This window comes from Nuphar pumila, chromosome 7, assembly GCF_984573655.1.
Source record: "Nuphar pumila chromosome 7, dmNupPumi1.hap1.1, whole genome shotgun sequence".
Taxonomy (NCBI): Eukaryota; Viridiplantae; Streptophyta; class Magnoliopsida; order Nymphaeales; family Nymphaeaceae; genus Nuphar; species Nuphar pumila.
In genome coordinates this window covers 41,692-59,423 of record NC_143255.1, presented here as the reverse complement: position 1 = coordinate 59,423, position 17,732 = coordinate 41,692, and the positions used below count along the sequence as shown (strand labels likewise).

The 17,732-nt window shown below is 39.5% G+C and overlaps 1 protein-coding gene across 2 annotated transcripts in view; it reads right to left on the bottom strand.

Annotated features, from left to right (window-relative positions):
* LOC149830745 (MLO-like protein 13) overlaps nt 1–17,732 on the bottom strand; it is a 129,340-nt gene that overhangs the window by 98,626 nt on the left and 12,982 nt on the right. The gene's annotated exons all lie outside the window — the stretch shown is intronic.

Sequence of the window (17,732 nt, the reverse complement as noted above, 5' to 3'; positions counted from 1 at the left end):
ACTCGAATCACTGCATGAAATTTTATCCATGTTCTTTCTCTCACCTGGTTTCTTTAGAAGTAGCTGTGCTCAGAATTTTGGTTCTGACACCCTACTTTGTTGGTTTTTCACAGGAAATGGTGAACAGTGAAGTTGGACATGCATCTGGGATGGATGAGTTATACTTGGGCTTGTCAGCTTCAGTAGAGGACTTAGTGGCTCTATCTTTTGCCTTTTAGTTCTTTTAATTTCTGAAATTGTAACTTTACTTTCTGTTGAATCAAACACTTTATTTGGAGATTAATTCTTAAATCATAAATAAAGGTATTGGTTAGTTTATGGATGATAATTGCAAGTTCTTTTGTGGTTTGTGGCTGTCCAGTTGGAATTGGAACTGTGAGGACCCCGGGTCTCTGGGAAGTTTTCCGCAACTCAAAAAAAAAAAAAAAAATCCGCATTTTTCAAAAGTAGGAGTTGGGGTCGTTACAGGTTCAGAACGCACTCCCCAGCCTATGTTGGCGCCGTCCTCAACGCCAATTGTTCATTGTAGTCCTCCACAAGTTAACGATACTGAAACATGTGGGTAGCTTTCTCCCAGGTGGCTTTACATTTTGGTAGACCTTTCCACTGCACTAGGTATTTTTTTACTTCACCGAGATAGTTGTTGGAGTGGTTGATGATGACTTCTGGTTCTCTGCCTAGGATGTTAACTGTTAATGGTGTGCGCTGCGGAATAGAAGCACGTTGAGGCATGCTCCGTTGAGGGTCTACTTCATCTTCATGGAACGACTTTAGGTTGCATATATAGAAGACCGGATGCACTTGAAAGTTTGATGACAAGTCCAGCCAGTACGCCAAGTTTCTAACGACCTTGGTGATGGTTAAGGGGTCGTCATACTTGTAAATGAGGCCTTGGTGGTGGCCCCGAAAGATAGTTGTGTGATCGGGAAAGAGCTTTGCCAACACCTTATCTCCAACATGAAATTATGTTGGTTGACGCTTCTCGTTTGCCCATTTCTTCATGCACTTGGTCGCCTTGTTCAAATACGCTTTTACTAACTTTGTCTGATCCTACTAGTTCCTGACGAACTGGTATGCATAAGGTGATTTGCTACGTCCTCGCACGCCAAGAGAATGCGGAGTATGCGGCTGTTGTCTGGCTGCAACTTTGAATGGACTATGGTCAGATGACTCACTCTTTTGAAGGTTGTAGCAACATCAAGTAAATCAACCTAATTTCCTTGATTGGCACTGACAAAGTGTCGCAGATATTCCTCCAGCATGTCATTGATTCTCTCTGTTTGCCCGTCGGTTTGGTAGTGAAAACTTGTGCTGAAATGCAAGTTTGTCCCAATCAAGCGAAATACTTCTCACCAAAATTTGTCAGGTAAACGAGCATCATGATCACTAACAACTTTGTGATATCGACAGCAGATCAGGTGACAAGGGCAGGCACAAAGATAGCATATTGCAACCTTTAGCTTTTGGCAAGCTCACAATAAAGTCCATGGTTATGCACTCCCACAAACGACTTGGCACTGGTAGGGGCTCCAATAGTCGACCGGGTCTTTGGTTTATGGGATATATCTTGCTAGCAGATCAAGCAAGTCTACACAAAAGTGTCCACATCGTCGCGCATCTACGGCAAATAGAATGCACGTTCTAACAGCGCCAAAGTTCTTTGTTGTCTTGTGTGACCCGCCCAGGTGGTATCATGACACTCGTGCATCAAGCGCCTTCGTAGAGTATCATGTCGGGGAATATATAGACGATCACCCGTGGAGTGAAGCAAATCGTCCTCCAACCAAAATCTTTGCATCCATCCTTCATTTACCAACGCGATCAGTTGTTGGGCCGTTGGATCATTCTTTAAAGCTTCTCGAACCTGTTCGAGAAGATCACTCGTTGGTTGGCTAACATTGTCATCCCAAGCGAGCAAAGCTGCAAACTCTGCCTTCTGACTCAATGTGTCAACAACAATATTGGTCCTATCAGGCTTGTACTCAAGGACCATATCCAATTCTGCTAACAAATCTTGTCAGCGAGCTTGTCTTGGACTCAACTTCTTCTGAGTTTGAAAGTAGTGCATCGCAACGTTGTCAGTGTGCACAACGAATTACGACCCCAAAAGATAGTGTCTCCATGTGTGGAGACAATGCACGATTGTCAACATCTCGCGCTCGTGCACAGTATATTGACACTCGACGTTATTTAGCTTTCGACTCTCAAATGCAATGAGATGTCCTTCCTGAAGCAACACCCCTCCAATTGCTAAGTCAGACGCGCCAGTCTGCACTTCAAACGGTTGTCGATAATTTGGCAACCTTAACACAGGTTCTTATGGCAGGGCACACTTTAACTCCTCAAAACTTTCTGACATGCAATAGACCATAGCCATGGCCTGTCTTTCTTTAGCAGATCAGTGAGCGACATGGCGATCTGAGAAAATCCCTTGATGAATCGCCGATAGTAATTGGCAAGTCCCAAGAAAGAACGCAATTCGGAAACCTTAGCAGGTTGCTCCCAAGCTTGAATAGCTTCAAGCTTCTTGTGGAAGCTCCTCAATGTGCCTCCTCCCACAATATGGCCAAAGAAGTGAACTTCCCCAAAACCAAATAGGCACTTCTCTAGCTTGACGTACAGCTCGTGATCCTTCAGAATCTGAAACACAATCTGAAGGTATTGAATATGTTGCTCGATAGAGTTATTGTACACCACTATGTCATCCAAGTACACGACGATAAACTTATTAAGGTGCGGCTAGAAAATCTTATTCATTAGAGTTGAGAAGGTTGTGGGGGTGTTTGTCAGGCGGAATGGCATAACAAGAAATCTAAACGCCCCATAAGGCGTTACACAAGTCGTTTTTGTTTATCTCCTTCAGCAACTCTTGCTTGCCAATAGCCTAATCTCAGGTCAACTTAGAGAAGACATTTGTCTTTCCAAGCTGATCAAACAAGTCTATGATCAAAGGAAGCAGATACTTGTTCTTCACAGTTATTTTATTCAGTGCCTTGTAGTCGATGCACAGAGGCTTCGACCCATCGTGCTTTGCCTGAAACAACATAGGCGCTCCAAAGGGAGCTTTGGATGGTTGAATGATCCCTGTTTCGAGCATGTCATCCAATTGTTTGTGTAATTTCTACGGGTGGGTGTGCACCCGGCACTAACTCAATCTGGTGGTCTACCTCATGCCTCGGAGGTAGCTTCTTCGGCAGTTTGACAGGCATAACATCGCTGAACTCCTTCAATACGGGCACTAGGGCCCCGGGGACATCAGTGGCTTCTCCCTCTTCATCTATTACACAGATTGTGATGAGAAAAGTCTCAACACCACTTTTCATGCCTCTCTTCAACAAGAGCTCAGACACCAACTGCTCGTGAAGCTTCACTACCGGTATCGTGGTAACTATGCAGGGTTGATTCTCACCCTCAAAGCTGACAGCATTAAGGTGAGGCATCAGCACTGCCTTGTTGGTTCTCAAAAATTTCATCCATAAGTGCGACTAATAATGTGGTCATTCATGACTAGTTATGAATCTGCATTGGCGTATCAAGAACAACACCGTAGATAACCCTTGCTTCGGAGTTAACCGCTTTCATGTGACTCATTTTCTCATTGCAATCCCAATCATTTTGCTTCTTCAAGCGAGATGAAGTTGTGCATAGCACCTGTGTCTACCAATGCCTTGGTGAGTCTTTCGTTAAGCAGAAGTTCTAAGTACATCAGTTCTTTGCATACAAGTGGTTCTACGGTAGCTGTCACTTTCAATGCATTCATCATCTGCATTGCCCCAACAGTTGGCACCTCTGCAGGATGATAAACTTCCTTACGCTGAACGACATTCGCAGCTCGTGGCGCGCGGTTATATCTGTTCCCTTGACTGTGATTCCTATTAGGACATGTATCGGCCCAATGATCGCCATGGCAGATAGACGATAGTTGTCGCCTTAAAAGTTATCTTTGTTCTGATTGTTATTGTTATTTTGACCATCCTGACGGCCCTGATTCTGTTGGTTCTCACGGTCAGCATTTTGTGCATTAACGTTCCATCGATTATTGTTGTTACGGTAATTTTCATGTTGTCTACCCTGAAATCTCGTGTTGTTCCTATCAAGCTTGGCAAACTTCTCTGCAACTGCAAGCGCTGTAGTGGGAGTTGGAGGATCATGTCGAATGAGTTCTGTAGCTGCCCACCCCTGTAATTTATGGCTGAAGTAGAACAACCAATCTACATTACCCATGTCCTCGATGTCCAACATTATCCTAGAGAATGCCTTGACATAGTCATGAATTGATCATCACTGCTTTAATGCTAGCAACCTATTGCGGGCCAATTTTTCTTCATTCTTGGGCAAAAATAAGTAGTGTAGCTCTTTCTTAAGGTCCTTTCATAAGACTATTGCGACTAGCCCACGTCGAACATCACCTAAGCGACGTCTCCACCAAAGATTCACTTCATCTGCAAAGTACATTGTTGTGGTGCGCAGCCTATCTGTGAAATCCTCTATCCTAAAGGCATCAAGATATTACTCCAACTAGTAAATAAAGTTCTTAAGGTCTCTCGAGTTTCGAGTGCCCCTATACTTTGTAGGCTAAAGTAGCTTGATACGCGGCCTATCCACATGTGTTGCAACTCCATCACCTGGGACAGTCCTCAACTGTCACTCAAATTGATCATTCTTCCAACAGACAACATCCATTTCTGCAGCCATGAAGTTGAACCGACCCAACGGATCATCTGATTTGGTGGCAAGGCCATCCACCAAATCCCCAAATATAGTGACAAGACTTTCCACAAAGTCTTTGTTCAAGTCGGCTAGGGTTTTGAGAAAACCAGAAAAGAGAGAGAGAGAGAGAGGAAGAATCGTATATTTCTCATTAGGTCTAATCTCACTTAAATAGAGAGATTAGACAGAAAATAAAGCATGTATAATAATACCCTTTGCTACAATAAGAAAATACGATAGACCCGACCTATTAAATAATTACTAAACTACCCTTAATGCATATGCATAGATACGGTGACTGCTTCTCAACACTCCCCCTCAAGCTAGAGCATATATATCAATAATGTTCAGCTTGTCACAACATTTTGAAAATATTGAACTAGCCAGGGGTTTTGTGAAGACATCAGCAATTTGGTTTTCTAAAGATATGTGCTTGGTACAAATGTACCAGTTTGTACCAGGTCACGTAGATAGTGACAATCCACCTCAATATGCTTTGTCCTTTCATGAAACATTGGGTTATTAGCAATACAAGTAGCAGCTCTATTATCACTTATCATCTCCATAGGTAATGAGACTTTCACTTGGAGATCAGTCAACACAGATTTAACCCATATCATCTCTGCAGCAGTCTGAGCCATAGCCTGATACTCGGACTCAGCGCTCGACCTGGCAACAACAGTTTGTTTCTTACTAACTAGATTTCCTCCAACAAACACACAGAATCCCGTTGTCGACTTTTTATCAACAACCGACCCTGCATAATCTGCATCTGAGTATGCATCTATTTTAGACAAATAAAAACTCCTTATTTTTTTATGTCATGGTCTTGTTGTTCAATGGAGGATTAATGTTGTCCAAAATTGTTGACCAGTTTATGTTACTCTTGACTTTTGTACTCGAACTTTTGTTACATACATCCTTGTACCCATCCACTTTAGAAGCCCTTAATAAAAGATGTTGAGAGTTGAATGGGAGATTCTCACAACTCTCTCCCTCTTCTTGTCTTCTATCTCTGTCTCAACTCTCTTCCTGCCTTCTTCAAAATTACTACCCTTCTCCATTTTCTTCATTTTATTTGCAGGTTTACCAACTGAAGACATTGAAGACAGTATTAAAGCTCCCTATATATATATGTATAAATAAATAAATATATATATATATACAACAACAACTATGCCTTCATCCCAAAACAATTGGGGTCGGCGATATGAACCAACAAAGAAAATCATTATGGGTCTTCCACATGAATCCTTCTCCAATCATTTCTATCCAATGCCATGTCCTCGGTGAGGTTCAAAGCATTCATATCATTTCCTATCATCTCCATCCAAGTCTTCTTAGGCCTACCCCGACCTCTTTTAACTAATATATTTTCCCATTTCTCCATCCTTCTAACTGGAGCATCATTAGGCCTTCGCCGAATATGTCCAAACCACCGTAAACAATTTTCTCTCATCTTATTTTCAATGGATGCAACGCCTACCTTCTTACGTATCTCCTCGTTTCGAATCTTATCTTTTATTGTATTTCCACACATCCATCGAAGCATACGCATCTCAGCTACACTCATTTTTTGAATATGATGTCTCTTGGCAGTCCAACATTCCGTACCACATAATAAAGCGGGCCTAATTGTCGTCCTATAAAACTTTCCCTTCAACCGCAATGGCATTCTATGATCGCACAACACTCCAGTTGCACTTTTCCATTTCATCCACCCAACCTTTATCCTATGATTTACATCTCCATCAATTTCTCCATACTTTTGAATGATAGATCCCAAATATTTGAAATAGTCATCCACCGTTATTTCTTGCTCACCAAGCTTCCCTACACTCCCATCACTACTACGTTGCTTACTAAACCGACATTCCATATATTCTGTCTTACTCTTACTCAACTTAAAACCTCTTGCTTCCAATGTTTGTCTCCATAATTCTAACTTGGCATTAACCTCAGCTCTAGACTCATCAATCAAAACAATATCATCAGCAAACAACATACACCACGGCACATTGCGTTTGTATATGTATATATATATATATATAGTAAATCTTGTAAAACTTGACAAGGGTATTTTTGTCTTTTTATTTTGTGCATATTCCAATAGGAATATGTTGTATTTATTTTTATTTCTTTTCTTTCTTTTTCTTTTTTATTATTTTCTTTTTTATTTTGGTCACACCTTGGGGGGCCCAATATAGTCGTTGGGCCCCTTCAACGGTCACATTTATGACCGTTGGAGGGGCTCCAACGACTATGTTGGAGGCCCCTCCAAGGCCTCCTTTTGTCTCCTTATAAATAGGGGCATTTCCCCTTTGTTGTATTCAAGCTTGAGAGCTCAAGCATTTCCTTTTTCTAATATATTGTGGCATTTTATGCCTTTGTGCATAAAATGTTGTTTTATGCCTTTGTGCATATTAGTTTGAGTGCCTTTTGTGCACATCTCTTGTGAGGTTTTAGCGCTTGTATGTGTATTGTCTCATTGAAGACAATTTTACATGGTATCAGAGCTTGGTTAAATGTTGAAGATGGTGTGATTCTTCATTTTTCGAGTGCCTCAAAAAACGTGCCTTTGGCTTCTTGAAGATTGGAGTGGAGGCGTCTCTTCTTTCATTATTTTAGAAGGGCTTCACGACAAGATCTAAAAATCTTGTTGCGGTACGTATCCCTCCTCTCATCTTTCCTCTCTAATGGGAGAAAAAGAGTCTCACTTCTCGCTTGGTTTTAAACTCAATGGCCCCAAATATCATGTTTGGGCCGAAAACATGGAAGCTCACATAAAAGGGAAAGGTCTTTGGGGTTATGTGAAAGGCACAATCCCGGAACCGAAACCAAAAATCACCTTGATGGAGAAAGGTGAAATTAAGATCCTTGAAGGGGAGGAAAGAACTAAAGCCCTTCGAAAAAGCATGATGAATGGGAAATGAAGAATTTCAAAATATTGTCTTGGATTTTTTCTTCCGTTGAGACCAAAATCAACGCAAATATTATCAAATTCAAAAAAGTTTCTCAAGCATGGGAGTATCTTGAGAAAATGTATACTTCTAGGGACTTGTCCCATAAATATTATCTTCAAAAGAAGGCTCTAACTCTTCTTCAAGGCGAAATGACCATTAGGAAATATTTTGTCGAACTTTCTTTCGTTTGGGATGATCTTGCCATGCTCGAACCAAAATGGAGTGGGGAGGCAATTGAACTTCAGCACAAACAATTAGAAAAAGATCGATTCTTCATTTTTTGAATGGGCTAAGGCCCGAATTTGAGCAAATAAGGTCTTCTCTTTTGTCATCTTTTACTCCTCTTGAGGATGTTCTCACCAAATTACGTGGAAAAGAAACCCGGATGGGCATAAGTAAGCAAGGGTCTAATGTGTTTGCGGTTCCATCCAATTCCAAAGACAATAATGGGTCAATGTAGTGTCTAGGCCCGAAAACAATTTGAGGGTCTATCGTCCCCCTCATTTTAAGAATCAAAATCAAGGAGAAAATGGTGGACAAAGTGGAAAAAAGGATTATAGCAAAATTATTTGTCATTTTTGTAAAGAACCGAGACATATTAAACCCGTTTGCCCCAAGTGGAAGAAGTTGTTAGCCATGGCCATCACCTCTCAACCGCAAAAGGAGGAGACCTCTTCAAGTGGAACCCTTTCTCTAAACCAAATTGTGGAGGCTCTTCAACCTCTTCTCAAGGGAGCCATCTCGGGAGTCGTCGTGTCTTCTCTCCTCCAGGTAAAACTTCTTGGCTTTTGGATTCGGGTGCATCTTTTCATATGTCCCCAAACATGTATTCTCTTTCCAAATATTCAAAAAATAGTTCTTCAGCTTTTGTTTCTACCGCCGATGGGACTTCTCTTGAAATTAAAGGAGTTGGGAATTTTGAAACTCAAAACTTTTTCATTTCTAAAATTAGATTTATACCAAAATTAAACTTGAACCTTCTCTTTGTTTCCCAACTCTCGAACCATGGATGTGATATTAAATTTTCTTCTGATAAATGTTTAATACAGGATCGCTTGTCCGGGAAATTGATTGGGGAAGGCTTTAGGAAGGGAGACTTATATTATATGGATTCTCTTCAAGTTCCTAAAACTCCTTTTTGTAATGTTGCCCAACATAAAGATATAAATGTTTGGCACAAAAGACTTAGTCATCCAAATATCACCAAATTATCTTATTTACATTTTGCTAAAAAAATTTGTAAAGATACCTTCTCTTGTAATAATTGCATTATTGGAAAAATGAGAAGTATCCCTTTTGAACAAAGATCCATGTTTACTTCTAAACCTTTCGAAATTGTTCATTCGGATGTTTGAGGACGGGCACCTGTTGTTTCAAATGGAGGGTTTGCCTATTATGTGATTTTTGTAGATGATTTTTCTCGGTATTCTTGGATATATTTTCTTAGACATAAGCATGAAGTTTTTTTATGTTTTAAATCATATCATGTAATGATCAAAAATCAGTTTAATAGTGAATTAAAAATATTTAGAACTGATTCTGGAGGAGAATATCTCTCAAATGAATTCAAGAAGTATCTTGAAGATAACGGTAATGTCCATCAAATGTCATGTCCTAAAACCCCTCAACAAAATGGGTTGGCTGAAAAGAAACATAAGCATATCATTGAAACAACTCGAACTCTTCTTATAGCTCAAAATATTCCAAAAAACTTTTGTGCCGAAGCGGCTCTTGCATCTATTTATCTTATCAATCGCTTACCATCTAGAAATTTGGGTAAAATATCTCCTTTTGAAACACTATATAAAAGGGAACCAGATTATAAAAGATTGTGAATTTTTTGTTGCAAATGTTTTGTTCTTACAGATAAGAATGATAAACTTTCACCTAAAGCTATTCTCTGTGCCTTTCTTGGATATTTTGAGACTCAAAAAGGTTTTCGTTGTTACGATTTTAAAAATGATAAGTTATATGTTTCAAGAAATGTGACTTTTTTAGAAAATGAGAGTGGTTTTGAAAAGAATGATTCTCATCACGAAAATGTCGGCTATTCTTTCTTATTTGACCTATTATCTAGTAATGATGATATGTCTAGTGATGATAAAATATCATCAAATCATGATAATGACAATGAAACAAATATTAATAACTCCAACTCATCAAGTACTCAAGAAGACAAAACAACAAATGACCCAATAACCTATTCGCGTAGAGATAGAAATACTTTCAAAAGTGCAATTGAGCAATATAGTGATTCTACTCTCACACATGACACCAGACGATCTGAAAGAAATATGAAGCCTCCAACAAGATTTATCTCTTTTGACTCTTTTTCACCTAAATATAAAGCTTGTCTTAGTGTCATTCATTCTTATTTTGAACCAAGAAATTTTGGGAAAGCCAAAAACTATGTCGAATGGCAAGAAGATATGGAAAATGAACTTAAAGCCCTTAGGAAAGCTAACACATGGGAATTTCAAACTCTACCTTATGGAAAGAAAACTATAGGTTGTCGTTGGGTATTTAAAGTTAAGACTAAGAGCGATGGATCTCTACAGAGGTACAAAGTTCGCTTAGTCGCGAAAGGGTATGGCCAAGAATATGGAATTGATTATGAAAAGACATTTGCACCTGTAGCACTGATGGTTACAGTCAGATGTCTTATCACTATTGCGTCTATTAAAAATAGAATATTTTTCAAATGAATGTTAAAAATGCTTTTTTAAATGGTGACCTTAACGAAAAAGTTTATATGGATGCTCCACCAGGTATGAAAATTCCTAAAGATAAAGTTTTTCATCTTCAAAAAGCTCTTTATGGGTTAAAACAGGCTCCCAAAGCCTGGTATGACAGATTTAACAATGTAATGTTAGAAAATGGTTTTTCTTCATGTTATACATATACTACCTTATTTACCAAAAAAATCTGATGCAGGTATTATCATATTATTATTATATGTTGATGATATGTTAATAACAGGTGATGATGTCAAAGGAGTCAAGAACATTAAATTCGTCTTGACTTCGAAATTTGAAATGTCAGATTTAGGGTTTCTGACATATTTCTTGGGAATTGAGGTTGCTTACTCCCAACGTGGATATTTTCTATCTCAAACTAAACTTGCTTGTGAAATTATTGACAGAGCAGGGATCTCAGATGACAAAATTTGTGAAACTCCTGAAATAGTGGGATCGAAAATGAAGATCAATGACAGGATTCCTCTGACCGATCCTACACCTTACAGACAATTGGAGGGCTCGTTGATGTATCTTAGCATCACACGACCTGATTTGTCACATGTGATTCATATTGTCAGTCAGTTCCAACAGGCTCCCACAACGGTTCACATGAGTGTCGTTCTTCGCATCATCAGATATTTAAAGGAAACTGCAAATAAGGGAGTATTTTTTTCTTCATGTTTTGAATTAAAATTAATTGCCTATATTGATTCTGATTGAGGAGGTGACCCCAATAACCGTCACTCCACCACTGGTTTTTGTGTTTTCTTAGGTGAATCACTGGTCTCTTGGAGGTACAAAAAGCAACAAAAAGTTTATTTGTTCTCCACCGAAGCTGAGTATAAAGCCATGGCATCTACAACCATAGAAATAGTATGGATTCGGCATCTACTAGAAGATATGGGAGTTCATATTCAAGAACCAACAAAGTTATGCTGTGACAATAAGAGTGCGATTTACATTGCCAAGAATCATACTTTTCATGAGCGCACAAAGCATATAGAGATGGACTGTCATTATGTTCGAGAAAAATATTTAAAGAAGGTTATCGATCTTCCATATGTGACATCTGAATATCAACTGACAGACTTCTTCACCAAGGCGCTTTGCTCCCCCGGATTTAATTTTCTTTTGGGCAAACTTGCGGTCATCACACCGTAAGTTTGAGGGGGGTGTTAAAATGTAGTCCCATATTTATATGATATATATATAAATATATATATATATAGCAAATCTTGTAAAACCCGACAAGGGTATTTTTGTCTTTTTATTTTGCGCATATTCCAATAGGAATATGTTGTCTTTATTTTTATTTCTTTTCTTTCTTGTTCTTTTTTACTATTTTCCTTTTAATTTTGGTCACACCTTTGGGGCCCAATATAGTCGTTGAGCCCCTCCAACGGTCACATTTGTGACCGTTGGAGGGGCTCCAACGACTATGTTGGAGGCCCCTCCAAGGCCTCCTTTTGTCTCCTTGTAAATAGGGGTATTTCCCCTTTGTTGTATTCAAGCTTGAGAGCTCAAGCATTTCCTTTTTCTAATATATTGTGGCATTTCATGCCTTTGTGCATGTTTGTGTTGTTTTATGCCTTTGCGCATATTAGTTCAAGTGTTCTTTGAGTGCCTTTTGTGCACATCTCTCGTGAGGTTTTAGCGCTTGTATGTGTATTGTCTCATTGAAGACAATTTTACAGTTAGGGCTTCCATAATATGCATTTTAGAAGAATTATGGTCAAATCAAGGTTTTAAAACTCGCTAAGTCAACTCGTTGACTCGGCTCGGCTCGGCCCTCCAGCGAGTCAACCCGGCAAGGCAAACTCGGTTTGCCAAGACTCGGGCTTGACTCAGGCGAGTTCTGGGATGTTTGAAATTTGATTTTTGAGTTTCAAATTACAGTTTCGAAATATATAAGTACATATATTTTAACAAGGGTTACCCCCAGATTTTGTATAAAAAAGAAAATAAAAATCATTTAAAGATAAAAAAATCATTTAAATCCATAGAATAAAATCGCCATGTTGTTTGAACTACTGTTCACCCTATGCTATCAACTTATTCTAGCAAAATATTTTAAAGAAATGATTCTCACTATATATGGAGGGTCAAATGTGCCTATAGGAAGTCACATTTAGGTTTCATCATGCATTTGTTATGTGAACAACTATGTCACAGGGATTCGGCTAGCAGGGTGCCGCACCCACGTCGACGCAACTCGACGCGGGTGCGGCACCGGGTGCAGTCAACCCGACCCTGGGTGCGTTGACCTCACCCAGGGTCATTTTTGTCCCTTTTTTGGATTTTTTTTTTTAAAAAAAATTGCCCTATGAAATGGGCTGCAGAATTTAAAAAAAAATCTTTGGGGGGGGCGCTGCCCCCCCTATAACCCCCCGCCCGCTGACCGCGCAGCGGGACCCGCGCCGGGGGGAGCCCCCGGACCCCCCTTCCTGCAAGGGCAAAAACAATGAATTAGGCTCCACAACTCATCACTTTCATCTTTGGGGACAACCATATAAGATAAAAAAATGGTAAAAAGTAAGTTGGGCATAAATGTCATGGACCTTAACAGCTACCATACATTCATACATATACACTATACATGATATATATATATATATATATATATATATATTTACATTTTTGCCCCTGCCGCACCCCCGCACCCGGGTTTTTTGGAAGTGCCGAATCCCCGCACCCGCGCACGCACCCGCACCCATGTGACATAGGTGAACAAGCATTGTACACATTCAAATATTAGTAGTCTTTTTATAGTTGTGCCATTAATATATTTCCTGCATAGTTTTCATACATGAGAAAATTGCTTATTTATGTTGATATTGGGCATTCTGTAAACTTTCAATATGCATATATATCCATATTTTACATTTATGGATTTGTTAGAGGGAATTGAAACTTTTAAAACAAGCTAGCATATATGATTGGCCATTTTAGGAACCATAGGTAGTAGCAGACTGAACTCATGGTGACCACATCCTCTAATTCAAGTCATGAATTAGTCAAAGTGCTTGTATAGATATCAAATTCAAGCAAACCTCTATAGCTCTTTGCACTTAAAGACATTTGGAGACTATATGTTTACTGAAAAACATGGTTTGAGACAAATTATACATTGTTTTTCTTTAAAAATCAAAAGTTAACAAAACCCAGTCTGAGTCACCGAGTTGACACGCCGAGTCACGAGTCAATAAAGAACGAGTCGAGTTCCGAGTCACGGGTTTTAAAACCTTGGGTCAAATTTTGAGATATTTTGAGTTCAGTTTTCTGGGTGTTGTAGATTTTTCAAAGCATTTTCACCTCCATCCTACAGTTTTATGTTTTGGTGATTTGGGGCTACATCAGCTTGTTAGCTGGTGGTTGTTGGTTGGAGTTGGTGTAATTTGATCCTAGAAGGTGGGTCATATAAGCTGAAATGGATTATGAGTTGATATAAAATTATGGGTTCACTGCTTTTGATTTTGGAAAGGGAGTGGCAGCCATGGTAGGAGCTGGTGGTATGCAAATTTTTACAACCCTAAATGTGTGCTAAGGTTGAATATAATTGCTTGTGAGTTCAGAGTAAGTGAGGAAGGTAAATAGTATGGAAGAGGCAATTGACAAGACTAGTGTTCCCGCGAGAGATTCCTCAAACTCGGGTCGGGCTCAGGCAGTGCTTTGAAAGTCCAGCACGAATATTGTCAGGCCAGACCCAACCCAATAATTAATCGGGTTGGGCTCTGGAACAGGAACCGGCTAGAGTCGGGCCCTTATGGGTGCCTAAAAAAAATGTAAATGGTGTTAAATGTTTAAGAAAAAGTCAAAACCCTAAAAATAACCCTTTCCTGTAAATAAAGAGAAAGAAAGGGAAGGAAATGTGTGGTCATTCAAATTTCAAAGCAAAAAAAGCAAAAGTTGCCATGTCCTTACGGCTGTCACTATGTCACAGGGATTTGGCTAGCAGGGTGCCGCACCCGCATCGACGCAGGTGCGGGTGCGCGTGCGGTCAACCCGATCCTGGGTGCGCTGACCACACCCAGGATTTAGGTCCATTTTTTTTATTTTTATTTTTAAATTTGCCCTATGAAATGGGCTGCGGAAATTTTTTAAAAAAAAATTCTGCTCACAGTTGCTGCTGCTCCTGCCTTTTCAATCCTGATCCTTCTTTTTCGTAAAGGATTTTCTCTCTCCATAATAAATGATAATGATGGCGGTAGCCTTGCTGATCCTTCTTTTTCGTAAAGGATTTTCTCTCTCTATAATAAATGATAATGATGGTGGTAGCCTTGCTGGCTATTAGTATTCACTGTTCTCCTGACGAGATGGGTGCGCTATCATGCAGCTGTATATAAAATGAAATTTGAAAAAACCCGCGTCGGGGGAAAATGTAATATATATATATATTACATTTTACATTTTTGCCCCTGCCGCACCCCCACACCCGGGTTTTTTGGAAGTGCTGAATCCCCGCACCCGTGCCCGCACCCGCGCCCATGTGACATAGGGCTGTCATGATTGATATGACAACTAGAGCAGGCCAGGTGTCTTCCCTTCTCTTCTTTCCTTTTGGGCTTTTTTTAGATACCTCTCTCTCTCTCTCTCTCTCTCTCTCTCTCTCTCTCTCTTCATTCGGGTTTCGGGCGGGTTTGCCGGATTTCAGGCTTATAGGCGGGGTCGTTCGGGTTTGCCGGATTTCAAGCCTATAGGCAGGTCACAGACATCACCGTGAAAACCCGACATGATTAGGGTCAAGCCTGACCCAATAATAATCGAATTGGACTTTCTGCAGTTGTTTAGTCCAGTCTAGGCCATCGGGCCTGTTATTGGGCTGACTTGGACCCCAATGGCCACCCCTAGCCACAACCTATAATTATGAGTCCTAAGATAATTCCATGAAGATATCCATTGGGGCAAAAAGACAACTAAGGTATATTAATGGTGGGGTGAAAAAGCTCGAGCAAGGAGACCTTATTTTTTTCGCTTGCAAATGCGATCATTACTTGGTTATGGCTTTTAAAGGACAAATTTAATATAGCTTCATATGAGTAGTATACAGAGCCAATGATAATGAGGTCATTTCAATTCAGAATTTGAAGTTTATGTCATGTTTGTAGATTATTAAACTTAAGGGTAATTTAGTCTAGAAAAGTTGCAAAAGAAGGGGTTGATTCTTTATGCATTGTATTATCTCAAAAGATGGCAATAAGAAAAATAGGTTTCCTTCTCTCTTCTTTCCTCTTTGCTTCTTTGCCTCAATAATGGTGTGGTTACTTCAATCTATGGAGCTGTCAATAGGAAGGATATTCATGAACTTTGAAACCGCAAAGGATGTGTGGGATGCGGTGTCAGACGCCTACTCAAGAAAAACTAGTGTAGCTCAAAAATATGATGTGACGGAAAGAATTTATAGGTGTATACAAGGTGGTGGATCCCTAAGGCCTGATTTGTTTCATTCCCATGCCAAGGAAAAACTTTTCATGGGAATGGGCACAAATTTCTAAATAATCCTGCCAGCTCAACCTTCCCATGTGAAAGCTTTCTTAAGGAGAGAGGTATGAAAGGATTTACACAAAAAAAGTGGTAGGTAGTAAGAAAGCCCACTTGTGCCAACATGGCACTTTCCCACCATGATGATTTGATATTTGTTCCATTCATGATGGGAAAGGATTACATCAGGATGGACAGCTCAGCACTTTTCCATGTAAGTTGCATGAAACAAACGAGGCCTGAGTGAAAATTAAGCCTTTATACCAAGTCAAGGTCTGCTAGTTGTGCCAAGTGCATGAGTTGTTCCAAGGAAAGACAAGAAGAATTAGAAGAAAGGAAAGTGTTTAGTTTTTCATATGGTCTTAGAGACAGGTATGAGCATTTGAAAGCATTCATTATGGGTCGAGAGGAGTTTCGCCCTCCTGGTATGGTGTACACAATCTTACAAAGGAAGATAGAAGAAAACTAATTACCACAAATGAGTTGAATGTTGAGAGGTCAGCCCTCATGAATGATGTGCATACATCCAAGTGGAGTGGTGAGAGAGAGAAAAGTAGAAAGGGGGAGCTCATGGAGAGATACTGCTATTAAAGAAGAAGATTGAAGATTTGGAATTGAGAATGTGGAGTTGATGAAAGACAAAGAGATGGCTCCGACCTCCATGTCATATCATGTTCCCCTACATATAGAAGCTTCTGCCCATCTTGTTTTTGGTGTATGGGTCATCGACTCAGGTGCTACTGATCACATGGCTCGTATGGGGTCTTTATTCTTAGATTATTGTTGTAACGACCCCAACTCGTACCCATGAAAAAATGTTTTTTAAACAAGTGCGGAAACATTCTAAAAAACTCGGAGCCCTTACAGTTAAACACAACCACCACCATAAGGGATCTTATACTCATCTTTCAAACCAAACCAAACCATACTTTATTTATTAAAATGTGTAGAGTCGGAGACATAAGCAAATAAAATATAAATAAAGCAAAGGAAGAGTTACGTTGTCCAAAGGTATCTGTCAAGCAATCGTGTGGTCCCCTCGTAGATCCTCTCAAAGCAAGTCGTCTTACTGGACATCTGAGGCTACGAAAAACACAAAAGTAGGGAGAACAAAATGCAAAGAATTTTGTATACGAATTCCTCTAATGAAACAAAAAAAACATAAATAAGAATCATACAATATTTTAGAGGGATGCACTTATGATAAATTTATAACTCAATTAACTATTCATGTAATAGAGAACAATTATTACGCATGAGGGACAATTTAATAAACAACATGGATCACAATTTAAGCAATTCAGAAATATTATATGCATTAAGAAACAAACATCATGCATTCACCAATATATCACAATTAAGGGAACAAGTAAATATGCATGATCTAATGCATAGCAGGAATATGCATGATTTCTATGCACATGCATGAATCAATTATTATCTTTTATCAGAGTTTTCTTTTCATATGCATGTCCATATTAAATAGATACAATTTAAGTTTCTCTTTTTAATTACCGTTGTCCGCGGATACTCCAAACGGGTAAAATCTCTGAGGTTAAGTTAGGTTTCCAGGGTATCTTAGTACACAATTGGTATTTTATTACTGAGTTTCAAACTTAGCCCTCGACCGAAACAGTCTTCAAAACATTAGACATTCAAATCTAATGTCGGAGACACCAGGGACATCCAAATCCACAAGTGTCACTTTCTTGGTATACCAAAACAACAACTGTCTACACACCACCCCCAGGCAAAGTGGCGGATTCTTCCTAAAACTGTGGCAAGGAGAAGAACTTCAATATCGGGTTCAAGAGCAACAACAACACACACGGAGTTTTAGTAT